The 27,623-nt window shown below is 40.0% G+C and overlaps 1 long non-coding RNA gene across 3 annotated transcripts in view; it reads left to right on the top strand.

Annotated features, from left to right (window-relative positions):
• The window catches only part of LOC105477957 (uncharacterized), a 372,390-nt gene that overhangs the window by 288,923 nt on the left and 55,844 nt on the right, over positions 1-27,623 (top strand). The gene's annotated exons all lie outside the window — the stretch shown is intronic.

The following is a 27,623-nucleotide window of genomic DNA, read 5'->3' on the forward strand; positions in this document are numbered from 1 at the left end:
GTAAGTTCCCAAATTCACTTTGAGCTTGTTAAACTGAAGAGAAGACTTTATTATGAGGATCCAGGGTATAAGAATATCACAGAACCTAAGGGCAGAGACTGGAACTGCCTGCATCAGGAAGAGATTGCAACTAAAAACTGAAAAGCTGCCAGTACTTGGCCAGTTCTCACCACATTTTGGCTTTATTTGTTCCTGCTTGCAGATTGATTTTCTCTACTAGTTGGTTCACCTTGTAGGTACAAGATGGGTCACCGCATTAATTTCCAGGTTTATATTTCTGTTAATACAGCAGGCCAGACTGAACAAGGATCTAACTTTTAGTCTTACTTCTAAATTCTAATTGCCTCAGATATATCAGGTATCTCTTCCTGATCTAGTAACTGTGGCCTTGAAGTAAAAACAGGGTTATAGAGTCTGCACATGGCTGTTGGGGCCTCCTTGCTGTGTGAGGGGGGCAATAAAGAGGTAAATCTTATCTGAGAAGCCACATTCAAAGTTATATGCTGTAACTAAAGTGCCACAGGTCGGGAGCACTGACTCTCAGTTCCTGTTTGTATTTCCTTTGTGAAGGCCTTCCCATTCTTCCTAAGAGATCCTGATTCCTTATATAAATCCCACTTTACTTAGGCTAGAGTGCATTTCTATTTCTTGCAACAAAAGAGCCTTCACTAAGATTTCGGTAGTCAGAGAAGAGATGAAAGGGCATTCCAAGTTCAGGTAATAGCATGAATATAAGCATGGGAGTGAGGAAGTTCATGGTTGAACGGATAGTATTCTCTAAATGGGGATTGCAGAATAGGGTGTCTGAAGGGATGGTGTGGAAATTGGGGCTGGAAAGGTGGTTTGAAGAATGTTGACACTGACGTTGGTAATTCCCCTCTTGGTAGTTTGGAGGAGGCAGTGGGAGCCAGGCAGGTTTTTGAATAGCAGAATGATGGTTTCTGATCAGTGTGTTGGTGTTCTGTCTTCTTAGAGAGTGACAAGCACCTTATCTCTGCCCTAAATTTGATGGTAGTTGGACTGTGATGGATGAAATTCAACTTTTAAATCAAGTGGAATTATGCCCTAAAATAATCACAGAGGTCTCATTTGCTGGCACTTTGCCAAAAAGTACTGGGTGCTTGTAATCGATGCTTTTGACACCACACCTAGATCCCCTTTACCTGCTGCTGCACCTGGTCTCCAGCTGCTGCAAGTGCTATAGCCAATGGCTTGGCTTAATATCTGTTACCTTCTCAGGAGTCGCTTCACTGGGGGATATGTAGGAACTTCCACTGCTCAACCCCTGTGGCCCATGACTGAATGATTTATGAGGGGGTCTAAGAGTCTGGCCCTTTTGCTGCAAGGTGGGGCAAGGCTGCTGGATGATTGATGCTCCAGAGCCACACTGAACCAGTGTGGTGGATGCTGGATGTTACCTGAGACCACATTCCTACTCAGCATCTTCCCTTTCCAAACTGTCCTGCTTCTCCCGCTAGCCTACAGGATTCTCCCAGAGAACCTGCCCTCAACAGGTCATAGGCAACCAAACCCCTTTTCAAAGCCCCTACATCAAGGTAACCTGCCCTAAGAGACTACCATTTATTTCAATAGACATCCAAATTTACACAGGTTTCTATGTTTCTACCTCTATACAACATAGTGGTCAAGAGCTCAGATTCTGGAATAAGACCATCCTGCACTGGAATCTTGGCCCTGTCACATAGGAGCTTCTAGTCTGGGCAGATTGCTTAGTCCCAGAAAATCTAAAGAGGGTAAGAATAGTACTTTGGGTTGATGTGAGGATTAGGTGAGATAATACACATGATGCTCTTGGCCCAGTACCCATACCAAGTAAAGAACTCATTAGCCACTATTATCATTATTTCTGGTTATCTCTTTAATAGAGCTAGTGCATGTAGTTGCACACGTTGCACACTGCCTCAAGGTCCCTATCTAAGGGCAGCTGGCAAGGGTAGGTCTGCATGGCTGGCACACTTGTTGATTCACACTGGGCCTTGAGAAGAAAAAATAGCAGGCAAAGACTATCACAGTTAGCCTGAGATGGCCGAGAATACCCAGTGCTTTTCCTGCAGAGAGATTGCCACACAAAGGGCTCTTTGCTGTGGGGAGCTCCATGTCAATCTCACATCCATACCCCAAGCTGCTGTCCACGGAGGTGCATTCTCACCCCTTCGGCCATTACTCGTCAACCCAGTGCAGGAAATGGTAGCAGTCATGTCTTCTAGTTCACAGAAGTGATGGCTTAGAGCCATGGAGCTGAATAAATGGCCGTGTTCAGTCAACATTTGTCAATCCCCAGGAATAGCTTCCTATTTTGTCACAAGATGCCATCCATGTGGCCAGACTCTGGCATAAGAGGCTGAAATGCCCCATTGGATGGAAATTATGGGATGGGGAGAGATTGTTGGGCAGTAATGTGACCGTATTTCTGTGGCATAAGTTGGTACAAGCCAGCACTGGGGGAAACCAGGCTATCAGGAGAATATTCACAGATCTGGCTGGCAAGTACTTTGTATATGGAAAAATACATCTTTTCATAGAAGTAACTTGATCTTGAAGAGTATCATAGAGTTGCTGTAGTGATAGAGCAAATGATTCCATATTCCGGTATATGAGAGACCTGTTCTCTTGTGTCTCTTCTGGACAGCCAGCCTTCCCACAGCAGCCCCACCAATACAATGAAAAAAATCCCTGGAACACTCCAGCTCACAGACTTCGGGACTCGACTTGTACCTGACTAGGGTCCCATCTGAGGTAATATATGAGAAAATTTGGCCTAACTGCTGAACTGTTGCTTCTGGAAGGGATAGAACCACAGAAAGCTAAGCATTTCCAGACACCCAGTCAGAGAATTCAAAGAATGCTAGTCGTATCAGACATTTGCTCCCAAATGGGGATTGCAGGATAGGGATGGTGTGGAAATTGGGGCTGGAAAGGTGGTGTGAAGACGGTTGACATTGACCTTAGAAATTCCCCTCTTGGTAGTTTGCTCTCTTATGTGGAGCACCGGGCTTCAAGGGGTGTCTTCAACCTCCTTGCTTCTGAGCTTTTCAGCCTCTGGCGACAGAGCATGCAGATTGTCTGTCAGTGTCATCAGAGGTGGATACTAGTCCTCTGGAAGGTTCCCACAGAGCCCCAGGCAGGAAGCCACTTGGTTCCAGGGTGGTCAGGATGCAGTGTCCTTCAGTCTGGATTACTTACTTAACACCCCAGATTGGTACATCCTCTTGAAAGGAGAAAGCTTGTTTTGGTCTTTGCAAACATGCTATGTGACATATGAGTCCTTCTAAGTGGCTGGCACACTGAGTGGAAACAAAGCCACAGCTGAGAGTGGGTTGGGGAGTGCCTAGAGAGCCCCCTTCCTCATGCTTGCACCAACCTGCAGAGTGTAAGAGCTAAAACTGTCTCACAAATGGGACTGGAAATTGGAAAGCCTTTTTCCTCACTTCACCTAGAACTCTTTCTATACCAAGGTTCAGGGCAAGTAGACTAACCCCATGGAACAAAAGTCCAAGTTCTGCTGGGGAAAGGGGAAAAGAGTCAAACCTGCTTGGAATCAGTTCACTGGCATAGATCTGCATTTTACTGTGAGCCAAAATCCTGTGAAGTCTCAGGGGCGTTGAAGTCCAATTAAAACAGAGCTCAGGCACAGGAAGAGGCCAACAGACATGTATAATTGTGAGAACCAGGACTTTAGCGGGGAAAGAAAAAAAAAAAATCCAAGGAGAAGCCAAGGCCAATTATCAGAACTGCTAATTTTTACCAACCTAATCATTAATGAATACTATGTTTCTGAAAAGAATGTTAAGAGAATAATTGTATTTCAAGGGCTTAAAAACTGCTAAACTCTGAAGTTGTACAATTTGTGCAAATTAATATGATAAAAAGAGACAATTAAGGTTTATAATTAACAGATAAATACAAATGATCTGGTGAAGACAATCTAAGTTTCTGCTCTGTCTTATGAAGCAGTGTAATTGATTTTTATAAATGCTAATTTACAGTGCATGCTCTGTTAACCATTAACACAGAGAAAAGAACGTGGAGTAAATGAAAGTCAAGGAGGGATATGAGCCAAGAAACTAACAAACTATATCTAGTCAAGGAGAAGAAATAGAAAAATATGCCAAATCTTGGAATGTGGCTTTGAAAAGAGAAAATATATTATCAAACAACAATCTTCCTTCCATATTCCCTTGATTGTCCAGCCCTGGGTGGAGAAAAAAAATCCCTCAACAATCTATGCAAATGCAGTTTAAATTTTTCTCTGTTTTTACACCATTCAAAACTGGCTATCTGGGTTTTGCTAAAATTTGCAGGGTATGGGTGAAATGATCTGACTCAAAATATAGGTCACATTATGTAAATAAAATGCACTTCGGGAGAAAGAAGTTTCCCTAGCAAGAGCAGCTGAACTGTTCAGAGAGAGTCCTGTGTCACTTCTGATCAGGAGAAGCCTGCTATATGTAATCGGATGCTGCGGACGGAGAATACCAATGGTGATCACAAGTGAACCCCAAACCAACGCACAATGGCTGATGCTTCAGACACCAGGCAACTTGGGACTGAGCTGCCTCTCACATGGGCAACTCGTGCAAGTAGGCTCTGGGATGGGCACTGGTAGAGAGTCATTTATGTATATAATGGTGGTTAGTGAGTCTCACAAGCTACTCTAGGAGGCCAGACAGTTCACAACAACAAAAGTATTCCTTTTCAGATGGAGAAGAAATGATTACATGAGCAAAGGGAAGTAAGAGAGATTGAGAAAAAGGAGAGAGGGAGACAAGGGTTACTTTGTATGTTCCCATTAGACTGTATACCTCTACATATATTTGTGTCTTATACATTTGTATTCTTGGTACCTAGCACAATGTTCTTCGTATGACAGAAACTTGAAAAATATTTGTTTTTGATAATGAAAATAGAGATCTGGTAATTCATGTTTTTTATAAAAAGGAAGCCTGCAAAGATGACTTTATTTTAAATTGGAAGGATGAGATCCTAGAGATTTTTACCTGAGTATGGTTAACACTCTGCTTTTGAGTTTTCAAGTTGAAATCAGCAAGAGAAAAAAGAAAACTGGATGAAGAGGGCATCAAAGGATGTCTGGAGAGGAGTATCATCATTCTAAGGCTTTAGATCTGGGGAAGTCAGGAACTGGCTTTTCAGTTACTGCTCCTTCCAGCCACGCTCCGTTAATCTGTTCCCAGTGAGTTAGGAGCCCCTCCAAGCATTTCCAAATGTCACTTGCTGGTGAATGTGATGTCTTCCTTGATGATTCTGAAATTCCTAATCTACAATATCAACTGTTCTTTCAAAACACATGTTTTGGTTTCTTCTCTTTGTTACCTTTTGATAATCATATTGGAATTCTACATTTTAAATTTCTTAAAATCTGTTAACAAAAGGAAAGTAAGAAGTGGATTCTAGAAGCTAAAACAGAAAGTCCTTTTTTTTTTTTTTTTTTTTTTGAGACGGAGTTTCTTGTTGCCCAGGCTGGAGTGCAATGGTACAATGTTGGCTTACTGCAACCTCTGCCTCCCAGGTTCAAGCAATTCTCCTGCCTCAGCCTCCCGAGTAGCTGGGATTATAGGCATGCACCACCACACCCGGCTAATTTTGTATATTTAGTAGAGACAGGGTTTCTCCATGTTGGTCAGGCTGGTCTCGAACTCCTGATCTCAGGTGATCTGCCCACCTCGGCCTCCCAAAATGCTGGGATTACAGGCGTGAGCCACCTCCCCCAGCCCTGCAGAAAGTACTTTTATCATTCTAGTCTGCCTTCTTATTAAGCAGGAAATAAATGCATGGTATAGACTAAGACTCTCCAATGGAGGTACAAATGTAATTTTAAAGTTTCTAATAGCCACATTGAAAAAGAAAAAGACACAAGTAAAATGAATTTTTAAAATGTGTAACTCAATATATCCAAAATATTTTAATACATAATCAGAATAAAATTATTAATGAAATAATGTGTATTTTATGTTGTCTTCAAAATCTGGTATATATTTTAGAGTTACAGCACATCACAAATGGCACTAGTCACATTTCAAAAACCCAGATTACATGTTGCTGGTAGCTGATGGCTGCTATTTATACAACGCAGAGAGAGAGAGGGAGAGAGAGAGCAAAAGAGAAAGAGCAAAAGGGAAAGAGAGATCCAAAAATATATCTGTCAGGGTTCAGTTGGTTCTTATTCCAATAAAAAACGTATAAGGGTCATGATGGAGATGAATTTGAAACTCTAGTCATAATATTTATTTTATAGTATAAGTAATGCCTAATTGGTACAAATACTATAAGTTGAACAATTATATCTCACCAATAATAAATTCCTTCGATCTGCTGTAACTAAGTTAAGAGACTTGCTGAGCATATCCTTAGCAAATTGTATGTTTATCTTGAGGCATTAACCAAAGGCTCTACTCAAAATAAAGTGCCCTATTGATGCACTGGAGGTTACAAGTATACTTTTCTACTTTCAGAAAGTCTTGTGGGCCAAATAATGCAGCTAGATGTGGTACAGCATAGGCCGAAGTATGGCTTCAGTCACATACGTGCCACATGCACACGGGGCCGTGCTCCTTTTCAAGGGAACTAGGCTTCCTGTTTGACCCATGACATTTGTCTTACAGCAGCTACCAGGAGGCAACCTGAATGTGTCAGGGCCTGGGCACGACACTTGCCATACTTGGAGTGATTTGAAGCCATAGTGGAAGACTGAGCCTCTATAAAAAATGAATGAGGACACTCTTAATGGACAGATACAAAACAAGCCCCAGGAGAAATTAAGTGAAAAGATAAATCACAGAATAGTGTGTATAATATGTTAGCAATTGTGTAAAATGGAAAGAAGTGTATATGCTTGTTATGCATGGATTCTCCCTGGAAGATCACAGAAGAAGCAGGCAATGTTGATTGCCTTCAAGGAAGGAAAGAGAGGGGTGAGCGATAAGGAGAGGAGGAAGAATTTTCCTTTATAATCTTCGTTCTTCAGAATTTTTTTACCATGTGATGTATTACGTTTAATATATGTTTAATTCCTTTCAAGTTTTGTGCCATGTGAATGGATATAAAATAATGTTTAAAAATTCAGCAGTATTTGAAGTGAGTAAATGAGTCAAGATCATAACAAAAGGCATGGCCTCATGAGGGTGAATACGTCATGTCTTGGAGTTGAAAGTGAAGTATAGAACTAAGTGTTTAACTAGACCCAAGACCAAAGAAGGGAGTTATGAGAGGAGAAATATCCCCATATACTCTTTTAAAAATTGGACAAACAGTTATAATTCAGCAATCCCTTCCTAGGTGCTTAGTTTGTGCCCGTCAGCAGGCAAGCCAGCATGCCCACGCAGTCCTCATCTCATGACCTCTATTAAATGGAGACACCTGAACGGTGAGTGGGACTACTATTTATGACAAAAGTTAAAACCAAAGATGTACAGATAGCAATATAGTTCCTGAGATGGGAGTAACTTCAGTCTTCAAATTTAGAGAAGGCATTTTCAAGAGTGCCTTTCTCTGATAGAGATGCAAAGAAGCATCCCTGGTAAAACATGCGTGACAACAAGAAGATGTCATGTTGTCAACACAGCAGTATCAGCATTACACATGAAACCTGGTGATCAAATAAATGGCCTTGTAAAATAAGTGGGTGTGGGTGTTGCCTCGAACCTCACTGAGCTGTCGCCGTTGGTAAAGTATTGGATAGAGGTGAGAGTCCCAACCTCTACTCTTGGGAACAATACCATTTCTCTGGAAATCAATCCAATAGAATCAATTCTTTCAGCAAAGATGTTTTGTAGCTTCTATGTGCTGGGCATGGAGGGGAACAGAGAGGACACACAGATTAAGCTCAGCAAGGGCCCTGCCCATGAGGAGCTGGTAGTGTTCACAGGGTGATAAATATGTAACCAATACTGTTTCAGAAAGCAATGGAAGTGTAGAAAAGGGTAGACAATTCTGCCTGAGGGGAGAGGGGGAAGCTTCAAGAAGTAATGGGGAGCTAGGTGCAGATGAATAAGTAGAATTTTTCATGGTCAGGGAGCAAGAAAAATTATTTTAGGCAGAGTATTGTACAGAGAAGGTAGAGGCATGAATACGAGGCCTATTTGAGAAAGGGGGACTCTGGCTAGACCAGAGCACAGGATGCTGCAGAGTAGAGAGGTGAGGCTGGAAGGCAGCCTGGGACTTTTGAGAGGGGTCGTGATGATGCTGCTGAAGAGCTTGGGCTTTTTCTCTAGGCAGTGAGGAGCTACAAAGGACGTGAAACACGGGATAGTGGTAGCACAGTACGAGGCTTCAGGTGGAGCAAGTGCACCAGAGACAGAGCCCAGAGGAGGTTGCAGCCACAGCCAGAGGAGGACAAGGAGTGGGAGGATCCAACAGTTTGCAGGGCAGGGTGTTTGGGTCTGACAAGCAACAGCCTGGGTGGAAGGGTCACAGGAAAGGATGGGCCATGCTGTGGCTGACTTTAGAATAACCCATGAATCCAACTGTGCTCTCTCCCCAGAAAATGACAATTGTGTAAAAGGGACAAAACCTGTTTTGCTTACAGAGAATGAATTATTCCTGGCCCCCAAATCTATATTGCAAAAAAGGTTTACTTAATTTTAAGGTGTTTTTAGAATTATGTAGTTGGACATGGTATTAGAAATAGTTTGATACATAACTTACTTTGAAACAAATAATACGCCTTGTTTACATGTCCGTTTGAATCCTTGCTTGAACTCACAAATGTCAGTTACTTTTTACCTAAAATTTACCACCAAAAGGTGAATACAAAGAGGTGATGGGTTGGAATGGTCACGGCTTGAGGCTAGGTATGTCTAAGTCTTGTTTGTTAGGGCCAGTCCTGTGCCAACTATTGAACAATAGCACCTATTTCTTCAAAGCATCCTATTTCTCTGAAGAAATTTTACTATATGATGGATGATGTTGGTTAATTTGGGATAGGAAAGTTCAAAAGTTGGGCATGCAAAACTCTGGACTTAAAGTCTAAAAGGTCTTCATGAGAAATAGGAGAGATTTAATTTGGATCCCCCGGATCTCTGTGATTGAGACTAATGCTGTTACCCAGAACCTGATCAGTTTTTCCAATGGATGAAATCCCATCTTACTAGCATATATGCTGGAGAGAAGGATGAGCAAGGCCTTGCTTGCCTTTTGAAAGCCTCTCAACGATGGGTGGTTCTGCAGATTCTCTGGAAACCTTTACATTTTGCAATGAACTGTTTTATATTTAAAAGCTGCTGGGTTACATTAGGCAGCATGGATTGTTTTTCACTTAATTGCCGCCCTCTGCGGATCAGTGCCAAGGTACCATTCTCTACTAGCCACACAGAGGATGACCCAATTGTGCTTTTAGTTCCCTCTAATACAATCTATTGATTTTCTTTCTCCCACAGTAAGCAGGATGATCTTGGTTATTCCAAAGCAATCAGGTAGAGTATTTGGTTGGACTCTTCTTCAACCTTGAAGGATTCTATTTACTCTCCTCCATTATAGCCTTAAAGCTTTAGTCCCTTATATAGCCAAGAGTTGCTTTTCTGCACCAATAAGCAAAAGCATTACAATATTAATAACTCACAGCCACGGGTTTAGCATCCTCACCTTCTTCCCATGCTTGGATGATTTCCTCCACATTTGAAGTAATCAATAGTGGCCTGAAATTTATTCGGGCTTTCACACAGTCCATGAAGTTTCCAAAATAAGCCAGTGGCAAGCATTTAATTAGCTCATTTTGTTTCTGCCAGGGCAGAGATGCAGACTCGAGGAGGCCAGGAACTGGTATACAATATAGCTGTTACTGAAACTTTTATTCCTCACAGTAAATAGGAATGGGATTCAGAAGACTAACGGTTCTGCCTCTACTACACTCTCTGTGGCTTTGGAAGTGTGTGTTTGCCAGTCTGGACCCGTGTTTTCCTTTGGGTAGGAAGAGTAGGGTGCTACTAATCTTTGAGGGAAGTTTTTTGAACAGTAGATTCTAAGTATCAGTTATCATGCTGGGTGCTGAGCATAAAAGATGTTCAAGACACAGCCAAATGGGGAAAGAGGGAGACAGGCATAGAGACAAGTATTTGCCTTGCACTGGGAAGGGCTCTGCTAGAGATGGGAGGAGAGTGCAATGGTAGGCGTCTGCAGAGCTGTGACTGAACTGGGCCGTAGGGCAGGGCTGTCTCTGGGACAACACTAGGCTGAGGACACAGGCACTGCACAGGCTTCTGCTTTTCCTGAGGTCTTTGCAGCAAGTACAGTTTTTTTTTCTTTTTCTCTCCGTGCCCAGTCAACAATATTTATTTCCATACCCTGCAAAGCATCAGAAAAAAAGGAAGTATCTCTTAGGATGTTTATGTTAGGAGCTGTCGGTTCTTTGCTGATAGCTATCAGCGGTTTTGAAGTCACTGCATTTCCATCAAAATGAATTGATGATAAATCTCACGCACACAGAGGAAAAGGCTGCAGTGAGTCCCAGGTAGATAGGAACGCTGATATTAGATGGTCTGAGAAGGCCTTTGTCTATAGACAAGGCAGGAGAACCTGGAAGGGTATTTACAGGCTGAAAGTGAGAAGACTTCCTGGTCCCTTTCTTTGGTTTATGGAGAAGGCTCTGTGATCCTGGGATAACAGCCCCATCACATTTGCACCCTTACAAGGGAATGTAACTGAAGTTCTTGTTGGGGAGAAACACCACACATGCAACAGAGCTCTGCAACCCACATCTCATACCACCTCCTTACCTTATTATTGGTTTATTTAGCCTTCACCATGTTTCAGAAAAGAGTGAAGGCAATGTATGCAAATAAAACTAAGAATAAGGGGGACTGCTCAGGTGTGTATCAGTGCTGATTCTTTAAAAGTATTCATGCCTTTTGACTTAACAATGATATTCCTAGAAATTTATCCCAAGGATAAGAATTGAAGTCTGTTCAAAGATTTATCTTTGTTGTCCGTATTCTCATAATGTCTTTTCTCTGCTTTTTATAAAATTATAAAATAATTAACAGAAGAGTGTAAAAAAAGTATATGTACTGTTAGACAAGTAATGAAGCAAACACTTGTGTATCCAGCACTCGGGTTAAGATAAAGAACACTGATAATATTTTAGAAGTGCTCTTTGGACCATTCTGCAATCACATCTCACCACTACCCTCCTGCAAGATCTCTTATGCAATAATATTAAAGTGACCACCTTGTGATAATTTCATTGCTTTTCTTTATAATCTCACCACTTATAAATATAGCTCAAAATAATACTTTTATTTTTGCCTTTTTAAAGATTTCTGTGATTCACTTCTTATTCTTAATATGTTGAGATTTTAAAATATTGGTGCATATAACTAAATTTTATTCATTTTCTCTGTTCTACAGTATTCCAATATTTGAAAATACCACAATTTATTTATCCATTCTATTGATAGATGTTTGGAGTTGTTTCCAGTTTTTGCTATTACAAGCAATACAGCTATTAATATTATTGTACCTGTACAATATTATACATTTATGAGAGATAATCTAGGGTGTAATCCAGGGTATTAGGAATGATTGCTGGGCTATATAGCACGTGGTCAACTTTACAAGTTGTGAAGAGGCAAATATGATTGTCTGATAAATGCTCCGGGGGCTCAGGTTGCCAAGCACCAAGACAGCTGGGCTTAGGAACTACCCCTTTCCCTACCCAGTTTCACACGAGGTCGCAGGATGCTAGCAGTGATGTTGCCAGACAACTCTGAAAAGTTGGCATCTAAATCCAGACAGCTTACACCAATCAACTCCCCTCCCTCCCTACCTATTGGTCAAACCATTCTCATGGGGGCCTGCCTCTGGAGTAGAGCCCGCTGGTATAGTGCAGTAGTATCCTGGCGCTCACACTTCTAGGCAGGAGACTGAGTTAACCATGAACCATGTCCTTTTTGCCGACCCTCTATTTCCTCACCAAAGCCAGTTCTGTGCCTTTACATCATGATCTTGTGGTATTCGACTTTACTGCCTTTCCACACTGGGGAATTCCTGTTTTCCAAAGTGACTGTTCCCAATTTAGCTCTTACGTTCAGTGGGTGAGGAATCCTTTAGCTTTGCATCCTCACCAAGGCTTGTTATTTTAAAATTTTACATTTAATAACTTTAAAATATTTTGTCCATCTTGCGGCTATAAAATTGTAACCAACTGCGGTTTAATTTGCATTTCCTTGATTACTAAAGAAATTGAGCATCCTATTGGTCATTCAGGCTTCCTCTTTTGTGAATGTGCCTATTCAAGGCTCTTTTCTGAGTTGTTTGCCTTTTAAATAAATTAAGTTATACAAGTTATTGATATATTATGGTTTTGATTTCTTTGTCATGTATATGAGTTGCTGATAATTTTTCCAGTTTTGTGACTTTTCTCCTTTATGTGATCTTTTATAAACAGATTTTCTTAATTTTAACTTAGTCAAATCTGTTGATATTTTACTTTGTGGTTTATACTTCTGGTCTTATTTAGAAACTGCTTTCCTATGCATGGGTAATTAAGCTATTTATGTATATTTTCTTCTGAAAGTTTTATGTTTTGCCATTTGCTTTTGGAACTTTAATCCTGGGTTGCTATTTGTGTGTGGTAGGAATTCAATTTTATATTTTTCCCTATGGATAATTGCCCCAGCACTATTTACTGAAAAGTCAATTTTTTTTTTCTTAACTAATTTACAAGGTCAACCAACTATGCCATCAGACATCAAACATCTGTATGTCTTTAGGACCATTTTCAGAGTTATTATTTAGTTCCATCAATCTGTTAAAAAGGTAAACTTAGGTGCATTAAAATTTTAAAGAGTTCATTTGAGCAGATAGTAATTCATGAATTGGGCAGCTCCAGAGGGTAAGTGGTTCAGTGGCTCTGATGAAGCGGAGTAGGGGGCAGGCTTTTATAAGGTAAATCCACAAGAAAGGCAAATAATAATAATAATAATAATAATAATAATTAATAATAATAAATAATAAATTTAAAAAGTTAAAGTGGAGCAGTAGCTTTATTCAGGTCATTCCAGTGGAAAGCCTCTAGAGGTTAGTCAGCAGCTTCTGATTATTTAAACTGAAGTTTCATTTTACCCTTTCGGTTTGCTTATTTTGGAACCTGGTGCACTGGAGCCACCTCACCCTAATGGCCTCCCAAATAGATATACATTTTTAACAGACCTCTTTTGTCTATCCCTGCACAAATACTGCATTGTCCCTGTCTAAAGCTCTATAGAAAGTCTTAAGATCTGGCAGAAAATGTTATCTTACCATGTCATTCTTCAGTAGGATTTTGTCTCTTCTTGGTCTTTTGTTTTTCCAGATAAATTTTGGAATCGGCTTGTGAGGTTCTACCAAAAAAGGGTTGGGATTTTGATTGAGATGGCCTCAATTTAAGAAAAATTGACCCTTTTACATGATTCAGTTTTCCGTTCATGAACATAATATATCTCTACTTTTACTTGCCTTCAAAAAAACTTTCACTAAGGTTTATAGCTTTCTTCATAAAGATCTTTTTAATACAGCTATTGAGAATGGTATCTTACAAATTTTTAAATTCTTATTTGATTTTGTTGATATATAGAAAGCAACATATTTTTGCATATTGATTCTTATTAATTCTAATATTTTACCTGTAGAGTTTTTATTTTCTACATACACAGTCATATCATCCACAAATGACTACAGTTTTATTTCTTTCTTGTCTTGGTTTCATCTGTTGGTCAGGCATAGTACAGTGTTGAATAGAAAGGGCAATAATGGGAATGCTTATCTTGTTCCTGATCTTAAAGGGCATGCCTTCAACATTTCACCATTAATATGTTGTTTGCTATAGGTCTATCTTTAATTATTTTTATTAGTTAGAAAAGTTCCCTTCTATTTCAAGTTTGTTAAGATTTTTTTTTTTAAGTCATGAATGGGTGCTGTATTTTATTGTGTAGTTTTTTTCTCTTGGATTCAGGTGATTATAGATTTTTATCATTTAATTTGTTAATATGATGAATTACATTATTCACATATTTTGTAACGCTAAATCATCCTTGCATTTTTGAGACATCCAAACTAAATGTAGTATTTTAAAAATACATTGCTTAAATCAGTTTGCCAATTAAAGAATATTTTTGCATCTATATTCATGAGTAAGACTGGCTTGTAATGTTCATTTCCTTACCATTTTTGACAGGTTTTGTTATCAGGCAGGTAGCATTATTATTTAAGACATTATGTTTTTAGAGCAGTTTTATGTTCATAGCAAAATTGAGGGGAAGGTAAAGATATTTCCCATATACCCCCTGCCCCCACACACGCGTAGCCTCCCCTGTTATCAACATCCCTGGTCAGAATGGAACATTTGTTACAATTGATGAACTTACATTGACACATCATAGTCACTCCAAGTTCATAGTTTACAATCATAGTCACTCAAAGTTCATAGTTTACATTAAGATTCATTGTTGCTTTGTACATTCTGTGGGTTTGGATGTCTGTATACTGACACGTATCTACCATTATAGTATCACATAGAGTATTTCACTGCTCTAAAAAACCTCCATGCTCTGCCTATTCATCCCCCACCTCACCCCCGGGATTATTTTTGTAAGTGGAGTAAGGATAATAGGACAAAGGAAAAATATAAATATGAAAAGAGTTAGGATAGAGATTGAAATAAAAAATTTATGCCACAAGATCTTTTACATGGCTAGGAATTTGGCTCTGAGCTTCCTAACAATGAATTTAAATCAATTTCATGATTCACAAAAACCAATGGGAAAAATCAAACTAGCTGTTCAGGAGCAGAACAAGTGTTTTAGGAGGCGGTGTGGGGGATGGTTTACAGACTGCTCTCTGGAGCTGGATTACCTGTGTTTCAATCCTGTCTCTAGAATTTATGACCTTTGTAGATTTGGACAAGTTGTGTAACCTCTCTGTTTCAGTTTTCTCACCTGTAAATCAAAGGTGATTTCACAGAAGTGTTTCACAGATTAAAAACCCATAAAACACTCTAAAAAGTGATGGGTTCTTGGTAGCACTCAATAAACATTACCCTTTACTATCATTTTGGATACCAAGACCAGAAAGAAAATTTCCACTTAGATTTATTTTGAGAGGATGCTGTTTAATGGAAATGACAATGACCCTAACAAAATCCTTATGGAACTATTATTATCATTTTATTAATTTGTCATTTTGAGGCATGTATATCCTTCAGATAAACTTTCATAAGTAATGCTTTTTCCTGTAGAATTTTGATAAGTTTTGAGGGTAGGTAAGTATGGTGTAATACTTCCTGAGGCAGTACCTGGAATACAGCCATATTCTTACACAGGTTTGAAATCAGAGGAGCACAAATAGAAGATCACCTTGCCTCCACACAGGCCAGGAAATACTTGAGGGCATGACCACACATCTCTCCTTGAATAGTTGTGGGTGTGTAGCAGAGGGCAGTCAAAAGAGTTGTCAGTGCCCTGGCTGCACTCATTTTATCTTGGGAAAAACTTAAAATCAGATATTGCTAAACTATCACCTTCGTCATAAGTTAGTTATTTAAAAAATGTCTGGGTACCTAAATGAGTTACTGTACCAGATAATTGACTCCACTGTGTTCTAGTCAAATAATAATATTCAAATGAACACATTTGAGTTTACTGTGTGCTGCACTGTTCTAAGTATGCCACACACACTAACTTATTTAACTCTCAGAACAATCACATGAGGCAGATACTATTACCATCCCCATTTTATAGATGAGTCATGCAACTAGTAAGTGGTAGAGCCGGGACTCAAACCCACGTGGACTGGCTCCCAAGTCTAAATGGTAGTGAGATGCCTACCCAAAACAGTGACTTTCTTTTAAAATTATTCACCTGTATGCAGCCCCTCTTTGTGGCAGGAACTTTATAGTTGGCCATTGTATTACAAATAATAATATGATTCGAATGTGAGTGTTTCTTCTTCTGTATTCCATGACAAGGCACGTATTAATCCCTGTTAAGAGTGGTACCAATGCACAAAGGAAAAACTGGTGGCATATTTCATGCACTTTCCACCTGATCAGTTGTAGATCCCAACTCTTACAGTTAAAAAAGCAAGTTCTCAATAATCATTGATAATGAGGATCAATAATGTATTGATCATGTGATCTCCACAGTAAATTCCTGTCTACTGAAATATAGATAAGAAATAGATATATGAAGAGCGAACACAAATCTTGTATAACTCTGAGGAGATTTCTTTGCAAGTTAATATGGAGTTTGTTAATGATCAGTAGTGAAATAACTTTCTCCTCCATAAATTGTTGACTTGCTGGGCCTAAACATTCAATTTATGAAGAAAGAAATAGGCATGATACCATCTATAGAGTCCTTTCCTGTGGCCACAAGCTGTAGTTGTTTGTGGCTGGGTTCTTCTGGCATGCAGTTCCCTATGGTATTAGCTTTCGATACTACAGAAGCAAAACATGTAGCTGCAGCTGTGTAATAAGAAGCTTGGGTAGCTGTGACTGAGTAGGAGTGGAGAGCAGTGGAAAGCCTGGATGTATTTTTTGCTTCTCTTCAGTTTCTTGGCATTCAGGATTGGAATAGTCCTGCTGCAAAGTGGGACTCATCAATGATGGCCATGAAAATGCCCTCCTCCTTGATCCTGGGACACGTGTACTGCAGAAGCTTGCCCAGAGGATACCACCATCACTGGGTGGCTGCTCTGGGGGCTACCTTGGGGGCTACCTTTGCTAACTCTCTGGTTCTACAATTTGGGAATAGTGAAGATGCCCTTTTAAAAACTGTGAGAGAGTTCATGGTGGTTTTAGCTGGATGGTTGAATAGTTGTAGAGTTAATAAGAATATATACAAACAGGAACCTGAGCACACCTTCCAAGCAGTCCTTTAATAGTTCTGAGGGCAGAACATCTCTATAGGTACCTTATTTGGTTAATTTTGTTTCTATTTTTTACAAATCAACTGTTCAATACAAGAGACTCCTTCATAGACTCAGCAAGAAAACAAATCTGTAACTTATAAAACTCCTTGGGTTTATATAACTGGGAAAACAGCCTTCCCAACAGTTAACCAAGACCTGGACTTGAAAGACATTAGTCATCAAATTCATAGCTCTGACAATATCCCAGAATCTGGTCTCATCTCCTCATCCAATGGTCAAACTCAAGTCTTACCACATAAATTAATTTTAAATTATTTTTGGTCAGACACGGTGGCTCATGCCTGTAATCCCAGCACTTTGGGAGGCCGAGGCAGGCGGATCACATGCGGTCAGGAGTTTGGGACCAGCCTGGCCAACGTGAAACCCCGTCTCTTCTAAAAATACAAAAATTAGCTGGGTGTGGTGGCGGGTGCCTGTAATCCCAGCTACTTGGGAGGCTGAGGCAGGAGAATGGCTTGAACCCAGGAGGCAGAGGTTGCAGTGAGCCAAGATTGTGCCACTGTACTCCAGCCTGGGCAACAAGAGCAAAACTCTGTCTCAAAAAAAAAAAAAAATTAGCCAGGCGTGGTGGCAGGTACCTTTAGTCCCAGCTACTTGGGAGGCTGAGGTGGGAGAATTGCTTGAACCGGGGAGGTGGAGGTTATAGTGAACTGAGATCGTGCCACTGTACTCCAGCTTGGGTGACAGAGTGAGACTCTGTGTTGGAAAAATATATATATGTGTATATATATTTTTAATGTGATAAAAAGCTTATAAGAATATTTAAGTTTGAAAAACTCCCAGATAGTTTTGATTTCCCTGGTGTACGTTTTACAGTTTTGTTTGTTTCATTTGGTTTTGGTTTACCTTTCCAGCAGTCTCTAGCTTCCCGTAGTTAAAGTCTACTGGGCACTGGAAGGGAAAGCCTTATGTGTGTTGGGCCCCAGTATGGATGAGGGTAGTGTTAAATTATTAGTAACCAACTGGAAGGAAGGAAGCAAATAATTTTTTTCCTTCAGACATCCAGGCAAAGTTTTGAAAGGTCTCAGGATAGTGACAAGTAGAAGTTGAAAGCCCTTCAACTCATTCTTTACCCAGACTTCTAAAGCAGCCCAGAAAAATATGAGTGCAAATTAACTCCAGAATGGATATGCTTAGAATTAAAACTTAGGGAAAATTGGCTCCTTCTTACTGGTCCAAAACTCTGAAGATGATAATAAATAGACAAGACCTAGCTTTGACATAATATTTGATTCTAACCACTGGGGCAGACATGTAATAAATATTTTCTTTAATTGTCCACATGAGCAGTACCAGCAGAATTTTATACATAATAAACTTTAGTGAGTCTCTAAAGGAACCCCATCACCCCACAGGAAATTCATCCATTTATTCCTAAATGGTACCTGGCAGCGGCTCATTGTGCTCACTGCAAATCCTGGGTGTCCAGGATCTTAGGGATAAGCAACTCTGCCATGGAAGATGCAGAATAATTTGAGATTTAAACACCACCACAAAAAGACCATATGGGGGCCAGGCACAGTGGCTCATGCCTGTAATCCCAGCACTTTAGGAGGCCGAGGTGGGTGGATCTACTAAAAATACAAAAATTATCTGGGTGTGGTGGCAGGTGGGGGTGCCTGTAATCCCAGCTACTAGGGAGGCTGAGGCAGGGGAATCACTTGAACCCAGTAGGTGAAGGTTGCAGTGAGCTGAGATCGCCCCATTGTACTCCAGCCTGGGCGAAAAGAGCAAAACTCCATCTCAAAACAACAATAAAAGACTATATGGGGAGCCAAAAATGTAAACTTTGGAGGGAGGCAGGATGAGTGAGGAAAGGTATTAAGACAAATCACATCCAGCTTCCTAAGGAATTAGGACTGGAAAGAAGAGGTTCCACTCATATGAGTAATGGAGGTTAAGAGCAGCCCAGAAGGAAGAGGAATGAGGATCTCACACATTCTTACCTCTGAATATTACAGAAGTGTTACTGTATTCTCAGTCCCTCATGTCAGGAGGCAGATGGTTTGAGTTGGTATTCTCTAGATGTCACCACTGTAAAGTTATTTTTCCCTTTGTAATAATAAATATTATGTGGAATGATATTTTAAGGCTATGCATATCTTTTTCCTCTTTTCTTATCTGGCAGTTCTTCAACTTTAAACCACTGATATGGTGTGATTAATGCCCTAGAATTAAGATTTCTTACAGGCAGATATTAGAACCCATTTAAAAAAGCCAACACATTTAATTTCTTACCATTGCCACACTACTCTGCAACTAAGAAACTTATTAATAATTAATGGGCAAATGCCAGGGACCTTCCAAAACAAAAAAAAGCACCTGAAGACTTACAGCATATCACCTGGTAAAGCTGTTTCCCAGGTCATTTGGCTTTTCCCATATCTAGCAAGTAAAGCTCATCTAGTCCAAGGTGGAGCACCAACCAATTCCTGGAATTAGGGAGCGCTTCAGATTTTCTAGGTCAGGTCCCTGGTTCCAGGGTGGGGCTCAGTGGTGAGTCATTTATGCATGGAGTCAAGAATGATCTCTACAAAGTGTGGTGTCTAGCAGCTGTGGGTTTGGGTGGCCTGAGGTCCCATCCTTCAGTCAAAAAAGAACCAAGGGGAAAATCACTTTCTGAAACTTGGTGTGAGAGTTGGTAACACGATCCTCGGTAAAATCCTACTAGAGGATCTGACAATGCAGAAGGTGCGTGGTCACCATAGCCAGGGTTCTGAAGGTTGACTGACGTGTCCTTCAGGACCCTACCCCTTCTGTAACACAGTCTTATTCTCCTTGAAGAAGCAGACAATGGATCTGAGAGAGCCTACCTTAGCCATCATCTTATTCACTGAGAAGTATTCCAGGGGTTACACTGGCCTGTGATCTGGATTGAAACAGGCTCTCCTGATTTTCTGTGTAGACCTGTGTTGCGAATGTAACCAACCGGAAGACTCATGGCTGATCACACTTTTTAAACAGTTGGAATAGACCCCATTCTGGCCAGCAAGATCTCTCACAATGAAGGCAGTGAACTCTACAAGAAGAGGACCCTCCTTTGACTTTGCTGAGGAGGGACATGGACCGACCTGGAAATAAACATATTAAAGGATGGCTGGAATGTGAAGCACAGAAAGGAATCCTCCATTGTCTCCCTCCCACGGGAGTGAAATGAAGTGGAGATCCATGCCTCCTAGCTCCTCTCCACTATCAGTCTACCTGCCTTTCCATCTCAGTGCTTGCTGTTAGCATACTTCATTCAAACTCTCCTTTGCTAAGATTCACCAATTGTTGTCATTTCCCCTACTTGCTTTGTCATTTGTGTGTGTGCTCTCATTCACACACTTTCTCTTTCTGAACTATTTGAGAGTAATTTTATTGTCAGGAAAAGCATTTTATTTCCTTTTATGTATATATTTAGTAAGTATTTATTTATATCTATGTAGATTCATGGATTCTTCTTTTTGTTCATTGGGTTATAATTTATTACTGTCATTATTTATTTTGATGCTCATCATGTCCTAGGTTCAGTGAGCGAGATATTGTAGACTTTTATCCCCAAATACTTCAGTGTGTATTTCCTAAGAACCAAGTCATTCTTTTAAATACTCACAGGGCAACGATCGAAATCAGTACATTTGACATTCACATGTTATTGTTATCTGAACAATAGTCCATCCTTTCCACCATCCAAACTGAGATCACACATCGCATTTTGCTGTCATGTCTTTTCAGTTTCTCTTAATCTGGGGTTACATACCTTTCTTTGTCTTGAAGGATGCTGGCATATTTGAAAGAGTACACTCTCTTGTTTTGTAGAAAGTCCTTATTTAAGTTAGGTTGGTGTCACCTAATGATTAGGGTCATTTATTTTCAGTGGGAACATTACAGAAGCAATATTGTATCTGTCTCAGTGCATTGTGTCAGAAGGCACATGGCTTAAGCTGGCATCCTTCAGATTCTCCACTTAAAGTTACTATTTTCCCCCTTTGAAATTAATAAGTACTTGTAGAGAAATATTTTGAGGCCGTGTATATATCCCTGTTGTCATCCAACTTTTGGCTACTAGTTTTAGCATTTTTTAATGATTCTTCTTGAATCAATTATTTCTATGATAAGTAGAAAATGCTGATTTTCTAACTCTTATCAGTTTTTCTGCATTTATTAGTAGGTATTCTACTTAAGGAAGAGCTTTCCATATATTGTTTATTTATTCCTATATGGTTTTATAGGTTCTTCTTTTATTCAGTGGGTTATACTTTATTACTATAATTTGTTTTTATGGTCGAAATGTCCTAGATTTGGCCAGTGGGAGGCCCTCCAACTAAGTCCAGTATTTAGGGATTTTTTGGACATTGTCTGCATTATTATTTGAGCTTTCTTTTGCACATAATAAGATATTCCAGGTTCATTTTGTACTTTCCTTGCCACCATTTAGAAACCAAGCTCTGGGCAGCACGTGTACTTGTTGCTACTAGGGACTGATTGCTTTGTCAGCAGACAGAACTAGGTAATAAATATATGCAGATAAGTTTGTGTATATATTATATATTTCATATCTGCATGTATATGTTTATGTGTGTGTATGTAAATATATGTGATATGTGTACACACACACACACATATGTATAAACTATGAGTTCACACAAAGACCCCTGATTCTAATCCAGCTTCACAGGGCTTATTCTAGGCTTCCCCTTTCCATATTTCTAACTCCTTTCATCAGAGTTGTGCTTTAATGCCATCCTTAAAATTAGGACAATCTAAGGCAAAGTCAAGACTGGGGGTAGCAAGCCAGGGGGAAAAGTCCTTTGAAATCTATTTATGGTGTGGGCTATTTATTACACTTCTCGCTGACTAATATAAAATCCAGTAAAAAATTTTAAATGAAGGGAGAGTAGAAACTTAGAAAGCCATTAAAATGAAAAACAAAAAGATTCAACCTGAGAAAACTGATTAGAAAGGAAAAAAAACCCAAAAAGAGTGTAAAGTGAGAGGAAATAAAGTGAAAGAGAAGAGAAAACAAACTCAAAATTCCAACAAAGGTAAAAAGTTAAGCTTTTAAAAATACCAAAATAAAGTAGATGAGGTTTAAAGTAGCAGACAGTTTATAAACCAATGAGATGGAGGTTAAAAACATAAAAAACAAAAATAATAATAATTATTAAAAACGAAGACAAAATACCAATACCTTATGATTAGAAAGTTAAAATAATAAAAGGGATTAAAGATTAAAAACAGAAAATATAAAATTAAAAGATAAAAATTAAAATTAACAAAAATATTTGAGAGACATATAAAATAAAATATATATTTTTAAAAAGCTGAAAGACTAGAAAGGTGACTGAGAAGGAAGAAGATGAGGGCTGTGTAGAGGGGGACAAGGAAGGAGGATCTGTGACCAAGTTCATGAGGTTCAGATTTTCTCAGTGGAGAATGACTCTCCTATTGAGATTCAAGGGCTCTTCACAAAGCTGGAGCCAGCACATACTCTATCTCCCTTCATCGGAGCCTGCACCACTGTAAACCCACTGCAAGGAGCTCACAGTTAGCTGGGGGTGAGGTGGGGATGGGCAGACAGTCTCACAGTTGGCACAAGCAAGGCAGAACAGCATCTGGGTGTTAGGAACTCCAGTTCAGTTTTCCCTCCAATATTGCAGTTGGGATTGTTTGCCCTGAGTTGACCTGGTATGGAGTGAATACAATAGTACTTTCTGAGAGTCCACTGTAAGAGTCCAGTGTGGTGGAGAGGGAAGAGCAGTGCCTCAGAATTTGAGAGCTACAAATATAGTCCTACGATTCAAGTTAATGTAAGCTTAAATAAACCATTTACTTTCTCAGGACCTTGTATTTATTTATTTTTATTTATTTGAGCTGCAAAAGTGGAGCCTCACAGTGTGTTCCTATTAATATTAGACCACAGACAAGTAAATTATCACATTTTCCATTGTAAATTCCCAGATCAAAATCTTTTATCATAGATGCATGAAGAGAGGTAAGAATGAGAGGGAACTGAACTCTTGCCAAAGAAGAAGATGGGAGAAGAGGACCACACAACTCAGTAAATGTTTGACAACCATTCTAAACCCTGAGGTTGGGAAAGAAAGGCTGAACTATGGAAAGCCTTAGTTAGTTAGTTTGTTTTTTAAAAATGACATCAAGAATCAAGGATTATGGAACACCTTAGTTTTATCAGAATATTTTTTTAAACAGTGTCAGTAAAACTAAAATTCACCCGGGAAAGCCCAAGACTCCAGCCAACAAGGAAGAACTTACCAAGACCTGGTAATTATCCAGATCATGAAGTTAAAACAGGATATGAAGCCAATGCTGTCTGGCATGTAACTTGAAGTCTTAGTCACTTGTGTGAAGATGCTACTATTTGGCTCTCGCCCGAGGATGTCATAGTAACCATGGGTGTGTGCAGGGCAGATCTTCCCTTTCCCACACCAGACTGGGCAGCATATCAACACACCAGGGCTCTCTCAGCTGCACACTAGAAACCTGGCTCCTGGGAATGGGGTTCATGGGCTTGCTGGCCACCCAGCACGCCTGGGGAGGTCATGGCAAGCAGGGGGAGCAAGTAGGAAGAGGAGCAGGGGTCCCGCTCTGCTGCTCCCCTCCCTTCCCTCCTCCTTATCCAGAGCTTGCCTCTAGCTGGAGTTCCCTACTTGCTTGCTTTTCTCCAGTTGGGTTTGCTGTGGTCTGTTTCTTGGTTCCCTTGCTTTACATGAGAAAATGGTGGGAGGAGAGGAGTGGGAAGGAGTGCAACCCATCCCTTTCTGTCCTTGTTTGGGTTCACAATTCCTATTTCATCTCTCTGTCTCCACCACCTTCTGCTAAGGCCCCTGCAGTCATTTCCCAGTATTGCTTGAAGCTTTATAGGATGACAACTTTCTTCTGTTTTGGTTTCCTCCATATCAAGCTTGCCTCAGTTTCCCTATATCACCCCCACACTCTACTGTTCAATAAATCCAATTCCTTCTTTTAAACTGAAGTGAGTAAAAGGTGAATGCAGGCCATCTAAGAATCTGCCAGACTTTGTACTTAATTCCGACAGAACACTTTTGGTGAAGATCCCAAAGGGCTAAGGTAGAGGCTAGAAATATAGTATGTGATCCCTGCTTTCTGGAGTTCACAATCTAACTGGGAAAATAATCTTCCCCTTGTGTGAGGAGCTGAAAACAGGGGAGTTAATACCAATCCCCAATGACACAAAGCAGGTTGTGGCTAAATGTCTAGTGAAAGGCATAGAGATTGCACATTACACAGTTCAGAAGAGCCAGTTCAGAAGGAGAGAGTTTTCTGTGGAGACCATCTGAATTTTGATGTAGATGGCGTCCAGTTATACTCCTGTGGCCAGAATGAACACCACCTTCTACTTGCATGGTACCGTAAAGTGTATAAAACAACATGCCCCATTTAATGTTTAAATCATAAATCTTCTAGCCAAGGAAACTGAGGCTCACTCACGTCACATGGAAGCAGTGGGCTCCCATCTCCTGACCACAGGACCAGAGCTCTTTCCCCTCCAGCTGCCTCTGCCTGAGAGAAGGTGGAATGAGCAGTGAGCTGGCAGTAGAGTCCAGGAGCTGGACCACCTCAGAAGGAAAGTGAATCTGAAGGATCCCCAAAGTAGAGATGTGGTTCTCTGTTAGGGAAATAATTGGCCCCAGCCAGAGAGAGCAATTCACCTGCATTACAGGTCCTGCCAGCCTCTCAGATGGACCAGATTTGTCCTAAAGACATGTGTTTTGTCTGCACAAGGATATAAAATATGTGCATTAGTTGTCCATATTTCTAAAATGAAGTGATCTTGCTCTCACACACAAATATACACTCAAATTGCTAGCTTCTCTTGAAAATTGGACTCCCTGGCAATACTGAACTCATTCTTTTTTAAAAAATTTTATTTATTTAATTTTTTATTATAATACTTTAAGTTCTGGGATACATGTGCAAAACATGCAGGTTTGTTGCATAGGTATACACGTGCCATAGTGGTTTGCTGTACCCATCAGCCTGTCATCTACATTAGGTATTTCTCCTAATGCTATCCCTCCCCTAGCCCCCGAGCTCCCAGCAGGCTCTGGTGTGTGATGTTTCCATCCCTGTGCCCATGTATTCTCATTGTTCAGCTCCTGCTTATGAGTGAGAATGTGCGGTGTTTGGTTTTCTGTTCTTGTGTAGTTTGCTGAGAATGATGGTTTCTGGTTTCATCCATGTCCCTGCAAAGGACATGAACTCATCCTTTTTATGGCTGCATAGTATTCTATGGTGTATATGTGCCACATTTTCTTTATCCAGTCTAACATTGATGGGCACTGGGTTGGTCCCAAGTCTTTGCATATTGTGAACAGTGCTGCAATAAATATACGTGTGCATGTATCTTTATAGTAGAATGATTTATAATGCTTTCGGTATACACCAGTAATGGGATTGCTGGGTCAAATGGTATTTCTGGTTCTAGATCCTTGAGGAATCGCCACACTGTCTTCCACAATGGTTGAACTAATTTACACTCCCACCAACAATGTAAAAGTGTTCCTATTTCTCCACATCCTCTCCAGCATCTGTTGTTTCCTGACTTTTTAGTGATCACCATTCTAACTGGTGTGAGATAGCATCTCATTGTGGTTTTGATTTGCATTTCTCTAATGACCAGTGATGATGAGCTTTTTTTTTATATGTTTGTTGGTTACATAAATGTCTTCTTTTGAGAAGTGTCTGTTCATATCCTTCACCTACTTTTTGATGGTTTTTTTTTTTCCTTGTAAATTTGTTTAAGTTCCTTGTAGATTCTGGATATTAGCCCTTTGTCAGAAGGATAGGTTGCAAAAATTTTCTCCCATTCTGTAGGTTGCCTGTTCACTCTGATGATAGTTTCTTTTGCTGTGCAGAAGCTCTTTAGCTTAATTATATCCCATTTGTCAATTTTGGCCTCTGTTGCCAGTGCTTTTGGTGTTTTAGTCATGAAGTCTTTGTCCATGCCTATGTCTTGAATGGTATTTCCTAGGTTTTCTTCCAGGGTTTTTATGGTTTTAGGCCTCACGTTTAAGTCTTTAATCCATCTTGGTTAATTTTTATATAAGGTGTAAGGAAGGGGTCCAGTTTCACTTTTCTGCATATGGCTAGCCAGTTTTCCCAACACCATTTATTAAAGAGGGAATCCTTTCCCCATTGCTTGCTTTTGTCAGGTTTCTGAAAGATGAGATGGTTGTAGATGTGTGGTGTTATTTCTGAGGCCTCTTTTCTGTTCCATTGGTCTATACATCTGTTTTGGTACCAGTACCATGCTGTTTTGGTTACTGTAGCCTTGTAGTATAGTTTGAAGTCAGGTAGCGTGATGCCTCCAGCTTTGTTCTTTTTGCTTAGGATTGTCTTGGCTGTGCAGGCTCTTTTTTTATTCCATATGAAGTTTAAAGTAGTTCTTTCCAATTCTGTGAAGAAAGTCAATGAGAGCTTGATGGGGATAGCATTGAATCTATAAATTACTTGGGCAGTATGGCCATTTTCATGATATTGATTCTCCCTATCCATGAGCATGGAATGCTTTTCCATTTGTTTTTGTCCTCTCTGATTTCCTTGAGCAGTGGTTTATAGTCCTTGAAGAGGTCCTTCACATCCCTTGAAAGTTGTATTCCTAGGTATTTTATTCTCTTTGTAGCAATTGTGAATGAGAGTTCACTCATGATTTGGGTCTCTGTCTATTATTGGTGTATAGGAAAGATTGTGATTTTTGCACATTGATTTTGTATCCTGAGACTTTGCTGAAGTTGCTTATTAGCTTAAGGAGATTTGGGGCTGGGATGATGGAGTTTTCTAAATATACAATCATGTCATCTGCAAACAGAGACAATTTGACATCCTCTCTTCCTATTTGAATACACTTTGTTTCTTTCTCTTGCCTGATTGCCCTGGCGAGAACTTCCAATACTATGTTGAATAGGAGTGGTGAGAGAAGGCATCCTTGTCTTGTGCTGGTTTTCAAAGGGAATGCTTCCAGTTTTTGCCCATTCAGTATGATATTGGCTGTGGGCTTATCATAAATAGCTCTTATTTTTTCGAGATACATTCCATCAAAACCTACTTTATTGAGAGGTTTTAGCATGAAGGGGTGTTGAATTTTGTCAAAGGCCTTTTCTGCATCTATTGAGATAATCATTTGGTTTTTGTCTTTGGTTCTGTTTATGTGATAGATTACATTTATTGATTTGCATATGTTGAACCAGCCTTGCATCCCAGGGATGAAGCCCACTTGATCATGGTGTATAAGCTATTTCATGTGCTGCTGGGTTTGGTTTGCCAGTGTTTTATTGAGGATTTTCGCATCGATGTTCATCAGGGATATTGACCTGAAATTTTCTTTTTTTGTTGTGTCTCTGCCAGGTTTTTGTATCAGGATGATACTGGCCTCATAAAGTCAGTTTTGGAGAAGTCCCTCTTTTTCTGTTGATTGGAGTAGTGTCAGAAGGAATGCTACCAGATCCTCTTTGTACCTCTGGTAGAATTTGATTGTGAATCTGTCTAGTCCTGGGCTTTTTTTTTGGTTGGTAGACTATTAATTACTGCCTCAATTTCAGAACATGTTATTGGTCTATTCAGGGATTTGACTTCTTCCTGGTTTAGCCTTGGGAGGATGTATGTGTCCAGGAATGTATCCATTTCTTCTAGATTTTCTAGTTTATTTGCATAGAGGTGTT

Source organism: Macaca nemestrina, chromosome 7 (genome assembly GCF_043159975.1).
Source record: "Macaca nemestrina isolate mMacNem1 chromosome 7, mMacNem.hap1, whole genome shotgun sequence".
NCBI classification, from domain to species: Eukaryota; Metazoa; Chordata; class Mammalia; order Primates; family Cercopithecidae; genus Macaca; species Macaca nemestrina.